We start from the raw sequence: 8120 nt of genomic DNA, 5'->3' as shown, positions 1-8120 counted from the left end.
GGACAATGGAGGACCACAGCCAGCCAGCCACACAGGTCCAAACAGTCATTTACAACCAGATACCAGTGGCAGGAGTTCAGACAGTTCTGGAACTGAGACAGATGACAGTTATGACTGGAATCAGACCAGAGAACTTTGGTCAAGTTTTAACTGTCAGAAACATACCACTGATGAGAAACAATATAAAGGCTCTAATTATAGAAAAGCATCTGGTCACATGAACAACTCAGAGCAACAAAAGGAGTGGCAAGCAAGTGGGAAACTATTTAGCTGTTCTGAACAGAGTAAAAGACAGAACCAGAAGAGCGCTCTGAACAAACAAATTAGAATGCAGTCAGGACAAAAACCATTTAGTTGTTCTGAATGTGGTAAAAGATTTGGACAAAAGAGTGACCTAAACAAACACATGATAATTCATACAGGGCAAAAAGCATTTAGCTGTTCTGAGTGTGGTAAAAGATTTGGACAAAAGGGTGACCTAAACAGACACATGATAATTCATACAGGGCAAAAAGCATTTAGCTGTTCTGAGTGTGGTCAAATATTTGGACATAAGAGCCACCTGAATAGACACATGATAATTCATACAGGGCAAAAAGCATTTAGCTGTTCTGAGTGTGGTAAAAGATTTGGACAAAAGAGTGACCTAAACAGACACATGATAATTCATACAGGGCAAAAAACATGTGTTTGTTCTGAGTGTGGTCAAAGATTTGGACAAAAGACCCACCTGAACAGACACATGATAATTCATACAGGACAAAAAGCATTCATCTGTGCTGAGTGTGGTCAAAGATTTAGACAAAAGACCCACCTGAACATACACATGATAATTCATACAGGACAAAAAGAATTTGTCTGTTCTGAGTGCAGTCGAAGATTTGGACGAAAGAGCCACCTGAACCGACACATGATAATTCATACAAAACACACCACCCCAACAAATTAGGAGTCATTCACCACCTCAACCACAAAACAATATACAGATGCACCCAGTGGGAATTAGAAGAGGAATTGTCGAACAAGTTTGTGGAAATAAGGAGAATGGACATGAAAGAGCATGAAAACTGATCAAATTGAAGGATAAAAAGTTCAAAGGTATACTACAGAAAGTTAACCATGCACCCACTTAGCAAGATCCTGAAGGAGCATGACATTAGGTATGGTTTAAGTAGAGGATGGAAAAATCAAGACAGTGAGCCATCTGCTGTACATGGATGACTTGAAAATGTTTGTCGACACAAAACAGGGAATCGGTCAGCTCGTGAAAGCAGTCTATAAGTTCTCCAAAGACGTTGGTATGGAATTTGGACTAGATAAATGCTCAAAATGTGCAATCAAAAAAGGTAAAAAGAGAAAAGCAGAAAACATGCAGTTGGATTGAAGATTTGGCTGAAGACTAAATACTTAGGAATTGAAGAAATGATACAATCGAGCACAAGAAAATGAGAAAGCAACACAAGAATACCTAAACCGCTTAAGAATGCTCTGCAAATCTCATTTGACACCAAAGAACAAGATTACAGCCATAAACCAGTTTGCAATACCAGTGGTGACCTATGGGTTTGGCATAGTAGACAGGCCACAACATGAGCTTAAGAAGTTGGACACGAAAACTAGGAAGATGCTCACCCTCCACAGATTCATGTACAGAAATCCGTGCATGGGCAGAATATATCTCCCTCACAGAGAAGGCGGTCTGGGTCTCACTGGCCTACAGAGCATCAATAATAAGTATTGGACAGTACTTAAAGAGCTCTGAAGAAGAAATCATGAAAAAGGTCGCACAACATTATGAGAAGACCTTATCCGAACAGACCTCAGTCATCAAACTGGCAAAAAACTTTGGTAGAAAACTCTTACAAAAGAGAGAAAGCAACAATCTCACGCCTGCAACAAAACTCACAAGACAGAGCAGAGAACAATACAGCAAAAGAGAACGAAGACATCAAGTGGAAAAATGGAAACAGCACAAAAGGGCTGGACAATTCCAAGAAGAACTCAAAAAGGAATACGTTGGCAAAGTTGGATCAATGTGGCTGAAAAATGGAGAACTTGGTTTTGATGGAGAAAGAATTCAGGTTGGAGCACAAGATCAGGGACTTCTAAAAAAAAAAATGGCTTCAAAAAATGGCAGGGATCTCACAAAATGACAAATGCTGATTCTGTCATACAGTTGTTGAGAGTGTAAACCATGTGCTGGGGGCAACAGGCCTGATGAAGAAGAACCTGCAGAAATACAGTAGTGTTCAGAATAATAGTAGTGCTATGTGTCTAAAAAGATTAATCCAGGTTTTGAGTATATTTCTTATTGTTACATGGGAAACAAGGTCCCAGGTGATCCAGAGATTCTCACAAATCCAACAAGACCAACATCCATGATATGCACACTCTTAAGGCTATGAAAATGGGCTGTTAGTAAAAAAAAAAAAGTAGAAAGGGGGGTGTTCATAATAATAGTAGTGTGGCATTCAGTCAGTGAGTTTGTCAATTTTGTGGAACAAACAGGTGTGAATCAGGTGTCCCCTATTTAAGGATGAAGCCAGCACCTGTTGAACATGCTTTTCTCTTTGAAAGCCTGAGGAAAATGGGACGTTCAAGACGTTCAGAAGAACAGCGTAGTTTGATTAAAAAGTTGATTGGAGAGGGGAAAACTTATACGTAGGTGCAAAAAATTATAGGCTGTTCATCTACAATGATCTCCAATGCTTTAAAATAGACACAAAAAAAAAAACAAAAAAACAGACGCGTGGAAGAAAATGGAAAACAACCATCAAAATGGATAGAAGAATAACCACAATGGAAAAGGCTCACCCATTGATCAGCTGAAGACAGTCTGGAGTTACCTGTAAGTGCTGTGACAGTTAGAAGACGCCTGTGTGAAGCTAATTTATTTGCAAGAATCCCCCGCAAAGTCCCTCTGTTAAATAAAAGACGTGCAGAAGAGGTTACAATTTGCCAAAGAACACATCAACTGGCCTAAAGAGAAATGGAGGAATATTTTGTGGACTGATGAGAGTAAAATTGTTCTTTTTGGTCCAAGGGCCACAGACAGTTTGTGAGACGACCACCAAACTCTGAATTCAAGCCACAGTTCACAGTGAAGACAGTGAAGCATGGTGGTGCAAGCATCATGATATGGGCATGTTTCTCCTACTTAGTCCATGGGCCAAGCAGGTTTTCGGTACCACTTAAGACTAAACAACACTTAGAATCCAGCCTCAGTGTATCATGGCCTACCCAAAAATGTATGATAGCAATCTCAGGGTGGTAGCTGTAGCCAGGTAGGGGTCAGTGAAGAATTACACAGAGGTCAAACTTTAAAAATGCTCCAATCATGTTGAAAACTATATCATTACTTGTCTGGTCATAACGATTCCAAAAAGGTATAGTTTGGAGAATCTGTGATGGATTGTTTTGGAGTTATGGGGTAAAAACAGCAAAAATTGTGGCAAAGATCAGTTCACTTTCTACAGGGGTCAAAAGTTAAAGTTGCTCCAATTTCAATACAGAATGATGCAAATTATTGGTTGAAATAAAAGGATTAATAAATGGAATAATTTTGACTGTGTTGAATGCTTGGTCTCAAAAGTAAAGGTCAAATAAGGTCAACATCTATTGGATTCTACGACATGTGACATATGGTACTCCGTAACATGATAACTAAGCATGACAGATGGTGCAAACTATTCCTTATTAGAACCCTGTTAACCCAAATAATAATTTGCATCTTTTTTTTTTTTTTTTACTGAATTTTAGCAACTTTAACTTTTGACCCCTGTGCAAACTGAAATTGACCTTTGTCACCATTTTTGCCTTTTTTCTCCATAACCCCAGAACATTCCATCATACATAGTACAAACTATACTTTTTTGGAATTGTTATGATCAGACAAATAATATGATATAGTTTTCAATGTGATTGGAGCAATTTAAAATTTTGACCTCTGTGTAATTCTTCATTGACCCCAACCTGGCTACAGCTACCACCCTGGGATGGCTATCATACACTTTTGTGTAGGCCATGGTACACTGAGGCTGGATTCTAAGTGTCGTTTAGTCACCTTCAGTGGTACCAATTAGGTCAAAATTGATGACTGGCTCATGGACTAACTATGGTGGTGGGCCTATATATCGCATACCAGGTATCATGGATCAGTTTGGATATATCAAAATACTTGAAGAGGTCATGTTGCCTTATGCTGAAGAGGACATGCCCTTGAAATGGGTGTTTCAACAAGACATTGCCCCCAAGCACACTAGTAAATGAGTGAAATCTTGGTTCCAAACCAACAAAATGAATGCCTCACAGATGTGAAGAAATCATGAAAAACTGTGGTTATACAACTAAATATTAGTTTAGTGATTTACAGGATTGCAAAAAAAAAAGCAGTTTGAACATAATAGTTTTGAGTTTGTAGTGTCAACAGCAGATGCTACTATTATTGTGAACACCCCCTTTTCTATTTTTTTTTTTTTTACTAATAGCCCAATTTCATAGCCTTAAGAGTGTGCATATCATGAATGCTTGGTCTTGTTGGATTTGTGAGAATCTACTGAATCTACTGGTACCTTGTTTCCCATGTAACAATAAGAAATATACTCAAAACCTGGATTAATCTTTTTAGTCACATAGCACTACTATTATTCTGAACACTACTGTACCTTGTGGCAATCCCTGGTCACTCAAGTGCCCACGAGGTGCAGTTGTCCACAATTAAGGGAACAGTGACTATCTTGAAGAGAGCCCTTAGGATGCAACTACAGACCCCGGATTTGGGCCCCGTTGCATTCTATTAAAAAGAAATTCAACAGGAATTAAAAAAGGGTTCAGTGTGTCAGAACATTTGGACTAAAATGTGGTGTAAAGGTGTGATGTGTTTGGATGTTCATGGTGTTTAACCTGTCAGCCAGGTGTTGGCAGTGGTCGATGTGTGAGATGGCGTCTGTCAGGAGTCCTGCTGCATGCTGGAAAATGTTGTTCTCTTTGTTGTGATGTCTTAATGTTGAAATTGTAAATTTTGGGAAAAACATGGACTTTTTCGGGTAAAAATTTACCCCCAGTTTTGTTCCTTCTTCAGTTCTTGATGGATTTTCAATCATGTCTTTGTTTGCTTCATCAAAGAAAGCCCTGTTCACAATTCTTCCTCTCAAAATATTAAAATTTGAATTGTTTTGGAAAATGTTGATATTTTTTATGATAAAAAAACAAAATTTATCGAAACACTTTTCAGTTTCTGATTGTAATTCTGATGGTTTTGTTTGATTAATCTAAACACTGTTCACAATTATTCCTCACAAAGTTTGTTGTTGAAAATTTTGTTTGAAAAATAATAAAATTCACCCAAAGTGCTTCTTTTCAGTTTATGATAATTTTAATTCTGATGGTTTTGTTTGATTCATCAAAGCTCTGTTCTAAACTGCAAAAATTTCAAATTTGGGCAAAATACTAATTTTTGGTCATGAAAGCCATGAAATCCACCCAAATTGGGTAAGTTTCGAACTTGGAGGAGAGAGTAAAAAATTCCCCAAATCAAGACGACATTCAAGAAAATTTAAACTCAAGTTTTGGAGGAGAACATCAACTTCCAGCAAAAATATTTCCAGTAAATTTGTCAACATTTCAGCTGGTACTTCAGGTTTCATTCAAAAGTCTATTTACGAGGTCTATTAGATAATAAACCGACCCTTTTATTATTATTTTTTTAATTATATGGATTTGAATGACGTGCAATTACACCAATCATGCTTGAACCCTCGTGCGCATGCGTGAGTTTTTTCACGCGTCGGTGACGTAATTTCCCTGTGGGCAGGCCTTGAGTGAGATGTGGTCCCGCCCTCTCGACTGAATTCCTTTGTTTCACACGCTGCTTGAGATGGCGCGCGTTGCTTTATCAACATTTTTTCTGGACCTGTGAGGAATATCCGAGTGGACACTATTCGAGAAATTAAGCTGGTTTTCGGTGAAAAGTTTAACGGCTGATGAGAGATTATGGGGTGTTTCTGCCACTGTAAGGACTTCCCACAGTGCAGGACGTCGTGCAGCGCTTCCAGGCGCCGTCGTCGGCCTGTTTCGACCTGAAAACATCTTAATTTAAGGCTTAATTCACCCAGGACGTCGTGAGAGGACAGAGAATATTCAGAAGAGGCCGGCATGAGGACTTTATGTGGACATTTCACTGTTTAAGGACATTTTTTAATGATAGACGTGCGCGCAAATTCGCCGAGTCGTTTCCATGACGACCTGGCAAATCTGTGTGCGCCGCGACAGGAAAAATACCTCCGTGTTGAAAGCCATTTGTAAAATTCAGGCGGCTTTTGATAGCTTTCAACAAGTGAGTAACTGAGAAATTGTTTAACAGCTTGGGCATGTTCCAACTTGCTCGTTAAGGTTTCCAACGGAGGTGTTTTTCCTATCGCGACCCCCCCACGGTCGGGTCCGGCCCGACATGCAATTCTGCCCGCACGTTCTTTCATCACAAAATGTTCGTTAACAATGGAATGTACGAATAAACTCCTCATGCCGACTTCTTCTGAAAGTTCTCTGTTCTCTGACGACTTCCTGGATCAACAGAGCCTGAAATGTGGACGTTTTCAACTTGAAACGGTGAGACGCTGCCGCCTCGAAGCGCAGATCACCGTCAGGCGCCGTGGGCCGTCCTTACGGCGACACTACCAGACCAAAATCTCTCATCAGCCGTTAAAATTTTTACCGAAAACCAGCTGAATTTATCGAATGGTGTCCACTCAGTTGTGCCTTACAGTTTTGAAAAATTTTTGATCAAACAAAGCAGCAGTCTCTGAGCCATTCCTAAACAATGAAAAAATCGACGAGAGGGTGGGCCACTCCTCACTCAAAGACTGCCCACAGACGAATGACGTAACCGACAGGCGTGAAAAAACTCTCGCATGCCCACGAGGGTTCAAGCATGTCTTATGTAATCACACGTGATTCAAATCCATATGGCTTTTGAAAAAAATAATAAGGTCGGATACTTTTCTAATAGACCTCGTACACAATAGTGTAAACACTAAAATGACTCTTACAAAATTTACAGCTGTTGGTAAAGAATTTTATTTTGGGTATGTCATTTTCCTCACCTGCATAGTGCGGGGAAATAGTTGGGAGAATAAACCCGGGTGAGCTCTGGTTATTAACAACAACTGGTTCATGGTCTACTGCTATACCTGTAAGGTCAGAGGTGGAACGAGGAGTGTCTTAAAGGTGAACAACATTTTCCTGAATCAGCAGCATTTTGATTCATGAAGACAATTTGGCAGCAGAAATGCTGGAAGATCAATATGACAGAAGAGACATGAACTGAGGACAACAGGGTGTGCAGATTTACAATGCTCCCGTTCAGCTGCTCTGATCCAGGTTTCTGACAGCTTCAGTCAGCTGGATGTTGGCTCCTCCTCCTCTGCATGGACAGACACGCCCACCATAGTGTGTCAGCTGTGTTCTGTGGTCATTCTGTAAAACACTCCTGCATTATGTTGATGCGGCTCTATGACATCATATTAAAATGTAAACAATCAAGCCTTTGTAGGGGCTGCTCACGTTTGACCTTTGCATCATATTAGAAAAATCTATTTACCGAAAAGAAATTCATGGTTTCGGGTTCGACAGTGGTCAGTTGCAACGGCAGAAAAGCAGCTGATTGTCTTTTTAACGATAAACCATCCAGACACAAACTCTGAATGTGTCTCTGGATGAGTCTCAGATGTGGATCGTGTCCTTTACATGGACTGAGAGCCATCTGGCATCATGGGTGTAGCGCCATGGCCTCGATTCGCCCTAAGTAAATAAATACATTAATGCTGTCTCAACAAAAACCTGAGTTTTGAACTGCAGACAAAAGACTGTTTTCCCTCTCAGTTAAGAAATTCCTAAGTCATCTGGAGATCTTAAGCTTGGAGACATCCCCCATGGGCCAACACTGGGATTCACAGCAAAACAAAACTGTAATTCAAAATTCTTCAAAGGAGAGCCCTTGCCTTTTTATCTGTGAATTTTTGGTCGTTATGAATTACATGACATTATAATGGCTTCACATCAGAATCTGAGCTTCTCCAGGCCAGGAGAACCCCAAATTTTATGACCTCACCCCAAGGCCAGAC

The 8120-nt window shown here is 40.0% G+C and overlaps 1 long non-coding RNA gene across 1 annotated transcript; it reads left to right on the top strand.

Annotated features, from left to right (window-relative positions):
• Positions 1-215: 215 nt before the first annotated feature.
• LOC117505679 lies at positions 216-1931 on the top strand. The gene is made up of 2 exons (XR_004559220.1): positions 216-254; positions 507-1931. It is a non-coding gene; the product is annotated as an uncharacterized LOC117505679 (long non-coding RNA).
• Positions 1932-8120: the final 6189 nt, after the last annotated feature.

This window comes from Thalassophryne amazonica, unplaced genomic scaffold (assembly GCF_902500255.1).
Source record: "Thalassophryne amazonica unplaced genomic scaffold, fThaAma1.1, whole genome shotgun sequence".
Lineage (NCBI taxonomy): Eukaryota > Metazoa > Chordata > Actinopteri > Batrachoidiformes > Batrachoididae > Thalassophryne > Thalassophryne amazonica.
Note: the sequence above shows the minus strand (reverse complement) of the source record. Positions and strands in the feature narration are given on the sequence as shown.